At 39.9% G+C, this 14,902-nt stretch overlaps 1 long non-coding RNA gene across 4 annotated transcripts in view; it reads right to left on the bottom strand.

The window, feature by feature from the left end:
- The window catches only part of LOC141943459 (uncharacterized), a 183,214-nt gene that overhangs the window by 61,328 nt on the left and 106,984 nt on the right, over nt 1–14,902 (bottom strand). The gene's annotated exons all lie outside the window — the stretch shown is intronic.

Consider the following 14,902-nt stretch of genomic DNA (forward strand, 5'->3'; position numbering starts at 1 on the left):
GGAACTGAAGAAAATCAAGAATTAGTAATGAAAATACCAAACATTTAAAATTTCAAATTTAGGTGATTATTCCAAACGTTCTGAATCTTGTAGCATTGTAGTTCTATGTTAGATTTCATACTAACATGTAGAGGTGGACAGTCTGTCCCAAGACCTCTTTGAGGTCCCCAAAGACAAACCTCCAAGATGCCCTGACAGGTGTAGTTAGAAATATAGTGGAGAGTTAACACTGTGCCAGCAAGTAGCACCAACAGGGCCATGAGAAAGTTACTGCTGAATCGCATGATCTACGCAAGTGTGGTATGCCCACCAACACCCAGGCCTGCAACATTCATTTGTCATCTTTCCAGGAAAATGTTTCCAACACTTTAAAGTTTCCTGCACTTATTGGAGATTTTGTTTTTTGTGGCATTTATGTCCATTTACATAACTTCTGTAAATCTGTTGCTAATTGTTGTATTTTCTTCTTTATTCCATTTGTCCGATGCCCTTTGAGTGGTTTTAATAAAATCACATATTATGACTAACGTTCACTGTGACCCATCAGAGAGTCCTTTTATGTCTCAAATAAAGAAGGTCTGCCAACCAGAGCCCAAGCCTTTATTCCTTACACACCCAAGTCTCCCATCCCACTCATTGACACATTGGGATTCCTTCAGGATGGGGCAAGGTAATGCTCACATTGTGCAGGCTGGGAAGGCATTGCATCCCCATGGTAGTCAAATTTCTCACACTGCTGGGACAATAGCAAAGCACTGAGACTCACTCTTCAAGATCTGCAAAGGAAATGCACTCAGAACACAGCAGCTAGACAGTATTTGTGCATTCTAAATAAATACCCATGTTTACACTGATGTAAGAAATGTATGAGAGAGGGAAAACCTTAGATGGCTTACAGTAGACACTGCTGCAGAGGTTTATAAAGAAACTACCTTTCTGAATAGATTACTGCATAACTCAGCTATGTCCAATTATCTAATTTACAAAAAATTGTATATGAGCATCTATAGTGCTAATCGTTACAAAAGCAGTTCTGCTGAACAGTGCTAGCTTGCTGGGACCAGAAATGGCTCTGTAATGAATAAGGCTGTTCCAGGAAAAGTTAATCCACAAGTAGCTACTCTTTTTCATTTCCTTCATTCTCCTCTGTCTGAAGCCAAATCTGCTTGGCACTGCAGCAGCTGGCTTCCAAGATAAATCTGTAAGATCTCACACAGCCATGTTATGCTCTGTGTATTCACAAATGTCAGCAGCTTTTGTGTAATGCAGGGTTCCCTCCATACTGGCCGACAGTGATTTGACAATGCCATGTACTTGCAAAGCCTCCCCTTACACAAACCCGGACTAATCACAGAAAGGTCATGACGAGAAATGTGAAAGTTTGAAAGGCTGATGCCATCAAATCCCACAATTTCAGTAGTTCCTAGTACAACCCTGAGCAGTGAGAATATGTTGATCCCATCAACAAGTTTGGGATGCTGGTCCAGAATACAGTATTCTTATTCCAAAGAATATCAGTGCAATATTTATATATGGATTCAAAGACAAATTGGTAACGTTAGTCAATAAATTGTTCTAAAATGGCTATTGGCAACAATTTATGTGCAACATAATTCAACATATCCATCTTCTATGGCCAGTATCTATCTCACTCAACTAACATTTTTAAAATATCTAATTTCACATATGTATAAGCCATTTTTATATAGTTATAAAAGATTTAAATATTGAACAAAACTATACATTTAATAAAATATTGGTGGTTGCTTTACAGAGGAACACACACTGTATTGTGGAAACACACATTTTGATAATGTGGAAAAAGCAGGTATTTTCATTTTAGTCCCTCAATAAGGTAATTATATCTGCTTGTCCTGGGATTCTTTTGAAAGATGATGGTCTAAAAACCCTGATCCTGACATTTTAAAAAAGTAATTTAAAAATAAACCTCTAGGCCTCACCTTTGCAGAGATGAAAGTTCTTTCAAAACATTAATAAAATGAGGTTAAAAATCAAAAGGGAAACAAAAAACATAAGGTCATTTTTAAAAAGAAAAAAAAAAGTCATGTTTATGATAACTGCATTACTTTTGTGGCCTGGATCTTCATCTGAATACCTGCCAAATTGGAAGAAGGAGATTTCTTTCAGAAGTGAGTTTGCATTCAGGTGTGTGTCTTAGTCTGTGTGCCCTATTCCCAATTTCATTATATGTTATAGTATCTTTTGCTTTAAAACAGTGCTTGGAGGCAATAAGAATTTCTGAGGCTGGTTAAAAGTCTGTGCTTTAGCTATTTCAATTTTAGTATTTACCATTGTAACAGTTAGAAGCAACCCAAAGTCAGAATGCGCTAACTATGGTATAAGTAGAAATGTTAGCGAAAAGAACATAATGAGGAAGGTAAAAAGAAATAGCTTAACCTACTGAAGAAAAACCCTGTGAATTCTAAGCACTCTATCAGATGAAATGTGCTTTGGGTAAGTAAGAAAACAGAAGGAAGATTCAGCTTGTGTTGCTGGGGTGGAAAAGAATAGGCTGCCCAGAGTAGGCATTCTGCATGGCTTTGACAGCCACCTGCACCAGAAGCGAGATGTTCTCTTGCTCTTGGCCTCAGGTAAACTGCAGAGGCTACTTAGTTAACCTCACAAGCTAGCTTAGAAATTGGACCAGCTGAAGATCATCTGGAATATGATCTTATTGCTCTCTTTTTTCACAACTTTGTTTCATAACTTTGTTGCAAACTCCACATTTGTGTTTTTCAAGTAAATGTATTTAGATTCTGTCTAATATGAAACCAACTTTGCATCATATGACAGACATGGGTGAGACAGTCTTTAATATCAAACTGTGCCACTCTCACTCTTGCAAGGTCCTGGCCTAGGTCCAGCATGTTAAGAGAACAAGAGAGTGCTTCTGGCTGTGCTGTAAAGGCCAATATAGACACTAGCAACGTGGGTGTCTTGTGCTGAGGATGTCAGGGCCACCAGTAAGTGAGTATGTGGCACCCGTGAGTGCTCTTCACATCTGTTACCCACTGGCTGCTCAAGACCTCTTCGTGAAACAGGAGAAATTAGGAAGAATAGAGCAGCCAGCCCCACAAGAAGAAAGGGAAAGAAAGAAACGGGGAAGAGACAGGGTCTGAAGCCAATGGGGAAGACAGACAAGATGTGAGAGATTAAAAGAGAGCAGAGGCAAAGGTGAGGGGGGAAGCAGGGAAGGACCAGCCTGCACCCAGGCAGGCGTGCATGAAGACAAGCTAAAGGAGATTCAGAGGACATGTGGGAGGGCCCTGCAGGACCAAGGTACGAGACGTGAATATGAGGGGCACAAGGGACAATCCCATGAAACAGAGCAAGGTAATGAAAGAAATAAAGCTCAGGTTATCAGCTGAGGAATTTTATTTCTTTGCAGAGAAGGATGGCAGATATTAGCAACTTTAGAGAGTTCAAGAAGTGGCAGAAAAAAAGGCATCAGCAATGAACTTTGGGATACATTCACAGAGAGAAGACTTATCTTGCAGGGTAACTCGTGCAGCTAGGTAAATAGTTTTCTGAGGTACAACATGGTTGCTTAGAGGAGCTTGTAACAAAAATGTGAATGAATATAAATGGGACAAGCTCATGTAATTTCTTCACTTGATTTCAATGTACAGGGAAATCACATAACAACTGATAAAAAACTATGAGATGACAGAAGATTTCCAGCAGAAGGAAATGATTCATATTGATGAGAATTACTATGCAAGTACATAATCTGCCTCAAGAACTCTATAATTTTTAAAAAATGAAACAACTGAGACATTCACATAATAAATGGAAGCAACATGGACAACAAAATAGAAGAGCTTTAGTAATAGTATGGGGTGAGAAACTGGGTATTATAACAGAAAACAATGGGCTAACAGTCATGACTAGAATGCAGGTGCTGGAGAATATGCACTATTCAGTGAGCATATGATCAAATCAGTAAAACAGCATTTTAAGTTAATGATGTGTATTCTGCACAAGAATGGGTGCAACAGTATCCTTTGGGGTCTAAACCACGCAAGAGAAGGAGACTGAACAAGATTGTACTGAGGCAGTCCTGGGAATCATCCATGAGCCAGTACAGTGAGAGGAGAGACAGAGCTCTCGTTAACATTACTAAAGGCAGAAATCTGACAGGGAAGACTCTCATTTGGGAAGACCTTAATTTCCAGATAGAGGTTGGAAAGCAAGTACAGCTTTCTGCCAGGTGCAGTAAAAAGGTCTGGAGTCAATTTTAAGAGGCTCTAAAGAAATATAACAAAAGCAAATTCAACCCAAGCTTTAAATGACCCCAGCTGAGCTCTCTCTCAGAAATTTGTGAAACTAAATTAGCCACTTGGGCACTCAAGAATGAGTAAGATTTCCTCACTCACAAGTCCTGACTTTGGAAAAAAAGGATTTAAAGAAACAGATATTTCTTAACAGAAAAAGTAAAAAACACTAAAATGGTAACTTGGCAAACCCACGTAATTCATGGTACAGAGAGCTACCATCTGTTCAAGAACAGCTGTAGTAGTCATTGCTTTCAGGTGTGGCCACCTGTGAGGTGAAGAACAAGAAGTCCCTTCCCTTTCTTATACCCTCACCCAGTTCCTGTTGTACCCAGGTCACACAGTATGCACCCAGGTCTCCCACCATCAGTGCATGCTTATCTTGTCAGATCCCTAATACTCATCCCAAATGAAATAAACAGGCCTCCGGGCTTGGGTGAGGATGCCAAGATTCAGCTGCCTCCTCTAGGCTGCTAATCCTAGTGATCTTCAGGCAGTCTTCATTTGTCACTGTTTTTGAAGCAGGGCACTACTGTCATCCTGGTGCTCAGTGTGGAAAACGCATTTCTAAGCAAAACCATGGAGTGGCAGGACCTAAGGAAGGACTCCATGGAAATGGAATTTTATTGAAGTAGAAATAGTAATGATCATCAAGGAATAGCAGATTAGCACAGAAACTATCAGAAAAGGAGGCACTTAATAAGAGATACCAAAATCCAGGCTCAGTCAAGCTTACAAAAGGTTCTAAAACTTATAAAATGCTTATCTTTATAAAGACTGCAGGGAAAGAAGAGTGTCAATACATGGTGAGAATTAATAATGTTGAAGAGTTATGCTATAAGACAAAATTAAGTGAATAATTTGCCACAGGTTCCAGGAAGAGCAATGATGTTGACCACCAAGGTGAAACTGGGATGAGTGGCAATGGAAGAGAAAGCAAATTTCAGAATTTAAATTAGTCCAGTTACAATATCACATGTTTTGTACTCCAGAATGTATCAGAAACAGATACATTAAATACTAGAGTAATAAATTATCATATAGAAGTTGTATTTTGTGAACAGAGTATCTCCCTTTAAACTGAATATAAAAAAGTACATAGATTTTCTAAAGATTAATTATGTCAGCCTATCCTAATACCTTTGTTTGATATTTAAAGACATCAGTGGTTTTAAATGTGGTCCAGGAAGTACCAACCTACCTCTCATATTCCCATGGGAGATATCTGTACCCATACCCATGCATGTTAATTTTCGAAAGGGTGATGAACACCCCTTGCAGAAGAAGGATCCACAAATCTAAATCAGTCAAAAACACCATGCAAGTATGGTGCATCTATTTGGCAATCTCAGTTTGGAGATTTTAAAGACTGGATAAAGCCCTGAGCAACCTGGTCTGAAATCAGCGTGGACACTTCTTTAAGCAGAGGCTGGGCTAGAGGTCCTCAGGTCTCTTCCAACCTGAATTATCCTTCTATATACCAAGAAGTCAAATTAGCCATTGTTAGCAGATCATGTGCGTTCTTTGGAAACCCTCTGATATATACTAAATGTTAAGACTGACAGTAATGTTATATATGCCACAGTTTCAGGTTTGTATAACATGCATCAATCAGGAAAAACAATATAAAGCCTAAAATACTGAAGAGGTTGGAAAAATCAGAGATAAGAACTCAGTAAACATTCCAGGCAGAGAAATTCAAATCATTGAATCAGGGCAGTTTCTATCTATAGCTGCTTAAAATATATTTAAGGCTTTTTTTGAAGTGTTTACAGCAAAGAAAAACATTAGACATTAGAAACCTCCAATCAGGAAAATGATTTGCAAGATCACACTGCAGATAAATCAGGATAGAATTCAGCTCTTCTCTCTTCACTTACTACTCTAAATTTGAACTCATGCAAATGAGAGGGAAAAAGTGCCTTTTATGGATGGCCACCTTAAAACATGTTGAGGCTCTTATTCTTTAAAATGTTTCCTTTTTCTTTCAGGTAAATTCTTTAACAGATGTTATCTAGCAGATACTGTAAGAAAAATGTGAACTTATATCAGAGATGCTGTGAGCAATATGATGCTGAAGCTGCATCTTGAGCAAGAATATAAATGAGCTGGGTGAAACACAGTTTCATTCTATTTTCCCTATTTTGCGCCCCTATTTTGTGGGTTCCCACAGTGGTTTGACTGGCAGATACATACCCTGCTAGCATGCAAAAGCAAGAGTTTATGATCCATTCTGAGTACATAAGCATTTGAATTAGAATGCAAACAACTAAAATTTCATAAACAACACAGATATTCTGAAATGCAAGATGGGCATGTAATTTATAATAGATCATCTCCATGATGATGACTTGTTATGATGTCTTACCCCACATTTAACATTTAATCATAAAGTTTTGTAGAAGTTTTTAATTTTGTGATTATAGTATGCGAAGTGAAACGTGATGCACTGATAACCTTTAAACTTGAGGATTTATTTATATAGGCTGAAAACATTGTAGTAATTGTAAGCATATGTCAAACATGCTGATCTTTGCTCAGGAGAAAGAGAAAGACAGTGGGAGAGGAAGAAAGAAAGTTAAAAAGAAGAGGAGGGGGAGGAGAGGAGAGGAGAGGAGAGGAGAGGAGAGGAGAGGAGAGGAGAGGAGAGGAGAGGAGAGGAGAGGAGAGGAGAGGAGAGGAGAGGAGAGGAGAGGAGAGGAGAGGAGAGGAGAGGAGAGGAGAGGAGAGGAGAGGAGAGGAGAGGAGAGGAGAGGAGAGGAGAGGAGAGGGGAGGGGAGGGGAGGGGAGGGGAGGGGAGGGGAGGGGAGGGGAGGGGAGGGGAGGGGAGGGGAGGGGAGGGGAGGGGAGGGGAGGGGAGGGGAGGGGAAGGGAGGGAAGGGAAGGGAAGGGAAGGGAAGGGAAGGGAAGGGAAGGGAAGGGAAGGGAAGGGAAGGGAAGGGAAGGGAAGGGAAGGGAAGGGAAGGGAAGGGAAGGGAAGGGAAGGGAAGGGAAGGGAAGGGAAGGGAAGGGAAGGGAAGGGAAGGGAAGGGAAGGGAAGGGAAGGGAAGGGAAGGGAAGGGAAGGGAAGGGAAGGGAAGGGAAGGGAAGGGAAGGGAAGGGAAGGGAAGGGAAGGGAAGGGAAGGGAAGGGAAGGGAAGGGAAGGGAAGGGAAGGGAAGGGAAGGGAAAAATAAAAGAACTGGCCTGTAATGAAACCTGACACGTTCACCTCTCCAAAAATAAGCAGAAAATTAATAAATCAAGCTCTATTGACAGGAATGATAATGAACAGTAAAAAACCCCTGAAAATTATATAATGCTTTCATTGTTCTATTGGATGAAGAAGGAAACTGAAAACTCTAAAATTCCTTTTTCTTTTACCTGCCTTTTCAAAGTCAAAATTAACTGGAATCTGGATTAAAGAAGGTTCATGTAGGAAAAAAAAATACAGAGACCAAAATATTTACCCACTAGTCATACTCTGTCCCTTCCTGATCTTTTGGAGGCACATCTGAACCAAATGTGGGAGAATTTGGGGGATGACTCATTTCCAGTTTAAGATGGTTGGTCAGTGACTGGTTGTGATGCTCTGTGCCAGTTACCCACCACAATGTCAGTGAAACAAGCTGATGTAACATCTGGATTTATCAAAGTAAAAACCTAAATCACAATACTTTATTCTTAAAAAAAAAAAAAAAAGAAGAAATGTTGGGAGAAAACTTAGTCCTTGGAAGTCAGCAGGAGCTTTTGCCATGACACTCAGTGCAGTCCAGTTTTTTACTTTTTCTCTTTCCACAGTTTCTTTTCCCTTCGTTACAGTGCCAGGCCTTTCATGTGTGCCATTGCTCTTTGCATGATCACTCTTGGTGTTATGATCGGTATGCAACAACATGTGCAGGACACTGCGTTTAAAGGAGATTACAAAGATTTTTCAGGTGCCCTGATCTTCGCTAAGATTGTATCTAATTCCTAGCTTTCACAACAAATACTCCAACACGTCAAAAACATAGAAAAATAAACTGCTATGCTCAGTGGTATACTTAGTTAATTACCATATACTGTTAATACACAGGGAGGGAGGGAGGGAGTTGTTGCATTTTAAAATTAAACTATTTTCTTACCATTGAGAGGGACATCAGCAACTTGTGAGGGAAAAGATGAGGGAAAGTTGGAGATGAGTAAACAAAACAAATATGAAATGAGAAGAACAAAAATTAAACCTAAATCACTTTTGGAGGCCCATATTTCTTCCTAAAATATTACCAAAGGCAAAGCTAGATATTTCTTAGACTTCTATAGCTGATATGGAGTTGTGATGGAGGCTGGGTCCTTCCACGGAGCTGACTAACATGTGGGAGTGCTATTCCTCTATGCTGTGTATTGATTCACACTTCTGTCTTAATAAATCTTTCAGTTCATGACTGTGACTGCCCTTACAAACAATGACTCCTGTACGGCCAAGAGGCTTAAATTCATGGATCTTCTGTATAGTATTGGTCATCCCCAAATAATTTTCAGGTGAGTAACAAATTACATCCACAGATACTTATCTAGAAGACCTTCCTATACTATTTGTGAAAGTTTTTCTTGATCCTTATCACACAGAAACCATGCACCCAAAGGAAATGCTTTACATTGTCTTTTGTGGTGCCCACCACACTCAATCTTAAATTGAAAAACAAGTGCATATATCCCATTTCAGATTATGATCAACCATTGCAGAGTCCTTAAATAACTCTTCAACTCTTTATTTCAGATTTGGCATTGTTTTCATTCTCCTAAAAGTCCTTTCTCATTAGAAATTAATTTTAAAATAGTCTCAGGGAGTCACAGACTTCTGGGACTGATGTTTAAGTTGTTATGTGATGAAGTTCAAAAGTTATGTTGATGTCATAGAGGCTAAAACTGTTCTAACAAAAAAAGTTCACTTTAACTGGATATTTTTTCACACTAGAAAGTTTGTGCTAATGTATTTGCTAGTGGTGCAAAATCAGCCCCTATGTTTTTATATGTTTGTTGGGGTTCCCTGGAAATTTTATCCTTGGGCATTTCTTTGCCTCTGACTAAGTTTGGACATTCCCTTGAGAATTTTTTTTTTTGTCTTTCTGCTTACTGCCTTGAATAAAATTGAAATTTTGGACCAGCAAGGGAGGACAGAAATAGTGGGTTTACTGTTTGTTATATGCCAGAAGATATTACCAAAGCACAGAACTAAATGATACTCAGCTAGAACAATCTGAATATCTCAAAAATTTATTTAATGGAACATAAAGGCCAAGCACATTAACTGTACTTGAGCAAGTACTATGGGCAATCCTCTTTTCAGTCCGAGAAAATTAAGAAAGACTGAAATTTGTTCCTTTGAGGAAATTACATGTGAGTTTCCTATATAGATGTTTCCTCCAGGTTTCCAGACCTAAAACCATGTACCTTGAACGCAAACAGTTTGTATGGAACCAGGTCCCATTTTCACCCCAGCCTAGACATTTCTTAGGGCCATGACCTTTAAGTCATGCTATCCATATATTTAAGGGCTTAAGTTATTTAGATGTTATTTCCAATAAATTCCACTTGATATGTATGTATGATATGGACAAGAACTGACTGGCGCTTCTGCTGAAATTCAGTTTTTCAGGAAATGCCCAATTAATACAAAGAAAAGCCCTTAGTAGGAATGTCATGTTTTCAGTAAATAAAATGTCAAGGTCATGATGGATTGAGAGCAGCCCTGTGGAGAGACACTTGGGGGCACTGGTGGATGAAAACCTGAATATAAGCCAGCAACATGCGTTCACAGCCCAGAAAGCCAACCACATCCTGGGCTGCATCAAGAGAAGTGTGACCAGAAGGTCAAGGGAGGTTATTCTCCCCCTCTACTCTCCACTCTCATGAGACTCCACCTGGAGTACTGTGTCCAGCTGTGGAGCTCTCAGAACAAGAGAGACATAGACCTGCTCAAGCAGGTCCAGAAGAGGGTCATGAAGATCATCACGGGGCTGGAGCACCTCTCCTATGGACACAGGCTGAGAGAGCTGGGGTTGTTCAGACTAGAGAAGAGAAGGCTCTGTGGAGACATTACAGCAGCCTTCCAGTACTTAAAGGGGACCTACAGGAAAGATGGGGAGGGACTTTTTATCAGGTAGTGATAGGATGAGGGGTAATGGTTTTAAACTGAAAGAGGGTAGATTTAGATACAAAGAAGAAATTCTTCACTGTGAGGGTGATGAGACACTGGAACATGTTGCCCGGAAAAGTTGTGGCTGCCCCCTCCCTGGCAGTGTTCAAGGCCAGGTTGAACAGGGCTTTGAGCAACCTGATCTAGTGGAAGATGTCCCTGCCCATGGCAGGTGGCTTGAAACTACATGATCTTTAAGGTCCCTTCCAACCCAAACCATTCTATAATTCTATGATAGCATCCAGTCTTTGTTTCCACTTTTTGACCTGATTCATGTTGACAACAACAAAACAATAATTTGAGAATTGTCATAATACAGGAAATGTGGATGCTTGCCCAACTGTAATGAACAAATTTCTCTGTTGTCATTGCCAAAATTAACAACTTTCATAATTAGGAAAGCTATTGTATAATTTGCTGTTGTGAGTATCTGGCATCCTATCTCTACCAAAACAGGGAGAAACAAACTTCTCCGTCCAGGAGGTTTAGTGGTATAAGTGAGGCAACTGCAAGAGTTTCAAACACTATAACCAAAAGGAAAGCCCTTATCAAAGTTCACATTTCAGAAAGAGATCACACTTCACCTTACCACCAACTAAGCTTTTTGTCGAAATTATACTGTTGCAGAACTTCGTTCCTCTGGTACTGAGACACTTCTTTTGTAATTTCAAATCTAAGTTTATAATGCTTTTTTTTTTAACTTTTTTTTTTCTTGTTCCAAGATAATTTTTAAATTGTTTCTTTTTGCACCCTTGTGTTTACCCACTGTATTCACAAGAAAGCAACCTCTCCTATAAACTACGGGGTTTATTTCTTCAGTTACCCCTAATAATCCTTTTCTTCATTGTTCCTCTTTCTTGAACAAAGTTCTCTAGAACTGAACATGGCACTCAAACTAAGATTTTCACAGATGTTTTGTCAATGACTTTGATACTTCTCTAACTTTTTTGTAAATTCCCAGTGCACCACTGTACATTTGTCTTTTTATTAATTGTTTTGCATTGGTGGCACGTAATCCTTTTGTACTGGACAAATATTACTAGGTCTTTCAACAACATTTCTAACTGCTAAGCTCCTAGTTGCTACCAGATGTTATTATTACTGTTTCTTTAGGTTATTCAGTTTCATCCCATCTCTGGAGGTCCTCAAGGTCCTCTTATTCTTTAATGTGATATCATGACGTATTGGTGATGCCTCAACTTTGGATAATTTGGATTCTTTTTTAGCATAAACCTAATATTTGTCCAAATGGAGAAATCAAACTGCCAGCTTTAAACAAGATAAATCCCCAAATAAGCAAAATAAACCCCTGAACTTTTGTCAGTAGAACTCCATTTGTAACTGTTGCCAGTTTAATGGTTAACCTTTCACATGTACCTGTTGTTGTCCTTCTGCAAACCAACTTCTTACTTGTCTTATAGTTCCTGCAAAGATGCATAACCCCAAGGCAAGATAGAAGAGATACAGATAAAATAAAACTGGTAGGCAATGCATTAAAGTATAGTTTAGCATATCTACCTTGGGTAAGTTTGGTTTGTGTTTTATACCCTTTTCTCTTTGTTTCTGTCTCTTTCAGGTCCAAAGCCAAATCAAAACAGTGAATCTGCTTAGGCTGAGAAGCACGTTGACACAACTATGTTACTTTCAGAAACTAAAGAATTTCCTCCAAAGATTTCTGTTCTGTACTTTGCCATACAGATGCAGTGGTCCATTCAGAACTTAAGGCTTTTTACACTTGCAGAGAGTACATTAATGTTTAAGCACTTCACAGGAGAAAAGGGTGGCAGATAGGCACCTAAGTAAAAAACAGAGAGCCAAAAAGCTTTACTTGCCTGATGGATAGACCTGAAATTATGTAAGTAACTTAAGTGAAACAACAGTTCAGTAACATGTCAGAAGAGTTTTTGAAGCTGCACCTATAATTCATGACACCTTGCTCCCAAGGGAGGGCTGCTGGCATTATTATGCAAAGGCTAACAGTGCCTTGTATTTGTCCTCTGGTGGAATGAACCAGAACTTCTTTTTTGTTCACTTTCCCTTCTTTATATTTTTAACAGAAAATTTTCCTAGGTAGCATAATGCCATCATTTGCCTTAATTTCAAAATATGTCTTACAAGGAGCTTTTGTTTGTTTGGAGGGGTAGGGTATGGCTGATGTGAGTTTTCCTCCACTGTACACGTTATGTTGCTAAGTGACATTTGGCAATGAATATTGCATGTTGCTCCTGTTTCTCTGAGCCAGCAGCATTTTGTTGCTATGTTCCAGATGTCAGTGTAGTGAGATGTCATCCGTATAAGGATCTGCATTTGGACTGGAGCAGAATGAATGATTGGCAGTATCTTCAACAACTTTATTGCTATCAAAACTGATATATTATTAGTTATGAAACTCATTTTATTGGCAGCTTCTAAACAGAATTTCTCAAAGCCTTTAAGGTTTCTTAGATGTTTTGAATAATGGGGCCAATATAAATCTGCTTTTAAGGACATATATTTTCTGAAATAAACAAAAAGATAAACTTCCCTGTCCTTTTTTTTAAACTTCCTCTTTTCTGTATGAAAAAATAGGTTAGAAATTCATAAAAAACATGCACACACTGCAACACAAAAAAGGTATTGAAGATGGTTTATATTTCATAACCAAGCTCTGCAAATAAGTATGTGAGTAGATATTTTGGTCCCTCTGAAATATTATATATGATAACTATCTCATACTGTGAATTTGGGTCCTTATCCAGATGCAAAATATTCTATTTTTTCCAACTCTTAAGCAGCTTGGGGCATGTATTATATCTTGTGCAATGAACACCCCTTTAAATTCAAAAACATGCCTACAGCCCTGGGACCCAATGTGTATGCTGTGATTTTTAAAATGCTCTTGTGCCAACATCATGGCATAAACAGTAAATCAAATAGTTTACTTCTCCAACATCAATCTTTCTTTGTGTTACAGCTATGGAGCTACCAGAAACCCTGAATAAAGACAAACAAGTAGAAGGGTTACCCAAAAGCAGACCAAGTGATCAAAGTGCTGCTCAAAGTCTTAACTGAGCCCTTAGTTCCTATCCTCATACAGGAAGGGAAAATAATTTCAGAAAGTACCATCCTACACTTTGGTAGGTCACTTCATCCTCCTGACTAAATATTAGTAATTCAGAGTCTTCTTGCTCTTCAAGTCTGCATAAACACTGTTCTTTCACCCTTTCATAGGATGAGGTTCAGCATCCATCGGGCTTTCTCATGCCATACTCCCAGTGCATATATTCCACTCTTTGCTGTCTGTGTCATCCACAGGTGTGTCACAGGTGGCAAAACTTTTGCTGAACTTTAGGTTTGATTCATGCGTCAGGACACTCAGACAAGTCTCAGCAAAGTTTTCAGGACTTCAAGGTCTAAAATCACAGAATCGCAGAATTATTCAGGTTGGAAAAGACCCTTGGGATCATCGAGTCCAACCATCAGCCCTACTCTACAAAGTTCTCCCCTACACCATATCCCCCAACATCTCATCTAAATGACCCTTAAACACATCCAGGGATGGTGACTCCACCACCTCCCTGAGCAGCCTATTCCACTGTCTGACCACTCTTTCTGTGAAAAATTTTTTCCTAATGTCCTGTCTGAACCTCCCCTGTTGCAGTTTAAAGCCATTCCCTCTTGTTCTATCACTAATTACCTGTGAGAAGAGACCACCACCAACCTCTCTACAATGTCCTTTCAGGTAGGTGTAGAGAGCGATGAGGTCTCCCCTTAGCCTTCTCCTCCTCAAACTGAACAGTCCCAGCTCCTTCAATCGCTCCTCATAGGATTTATTCTCCAGGCCCTTCACCAGCTTCGTTGCCCTCCTCTGCACTCGCTCCAGCACCTCGATATCTCTCTCGTATTGAGGTGCCCAAAACTGGACACAATACTCAAGGTGTGGCCTCACCAGTGCAGAGTACAGGGGGACTATCACCTCCCTACTTCTGCTGGTGACATTATTTCTAATACAAGCCAGGATGCCGTTGGCTTTCTTGGCCACCTGGGCACACTGCTGGCTCATGGTCAGCTGCTTGTCAATTAGAATCCCCAGATCCTTTTCTTCCACACAGCTCTCCAGCCACACCTCCCCAAGCCTGTAGCGATCCATGGAGTTGTTGTGGCCCAAGTGCAGGACCTGGCACTTGGCCTTGTTGAAGTTCATCCCATTATCGTTGGCCCACTGATCCAATCTATCCAAGTCTCTCTGTAGAACCTCCCTATGCTCATGCAGATCGACATTCCTGCTTAACTTGGTGTCATCTGTGAACTTACTGATGATACACTCTACGTCTTTATCAAGATCATCAATAAAGATGTTAAACAGAAATGGTCCCAACACCAAGCCCTGAGGAACACCACTTGTGACCGGCTGCCAGCTGGATTTAGCTCCATTGACCACCACTCTCTGGGACTGTCCATCCAGCCAGTGC

Source organism: Strix uralensis, chromosome 4, assembly GCF_047716275.1.
Source record: "Strix uralensis isolate ZFMK-TIS-50842 chromosome 4, bStrUra1, whole genome shotgun sequence".
Taxonomy (NCBI): Eukaryota; Metazoa; Chordata; class Aves; order Strigiformes; family Strigidae; genus Strix; species Strix uralensis.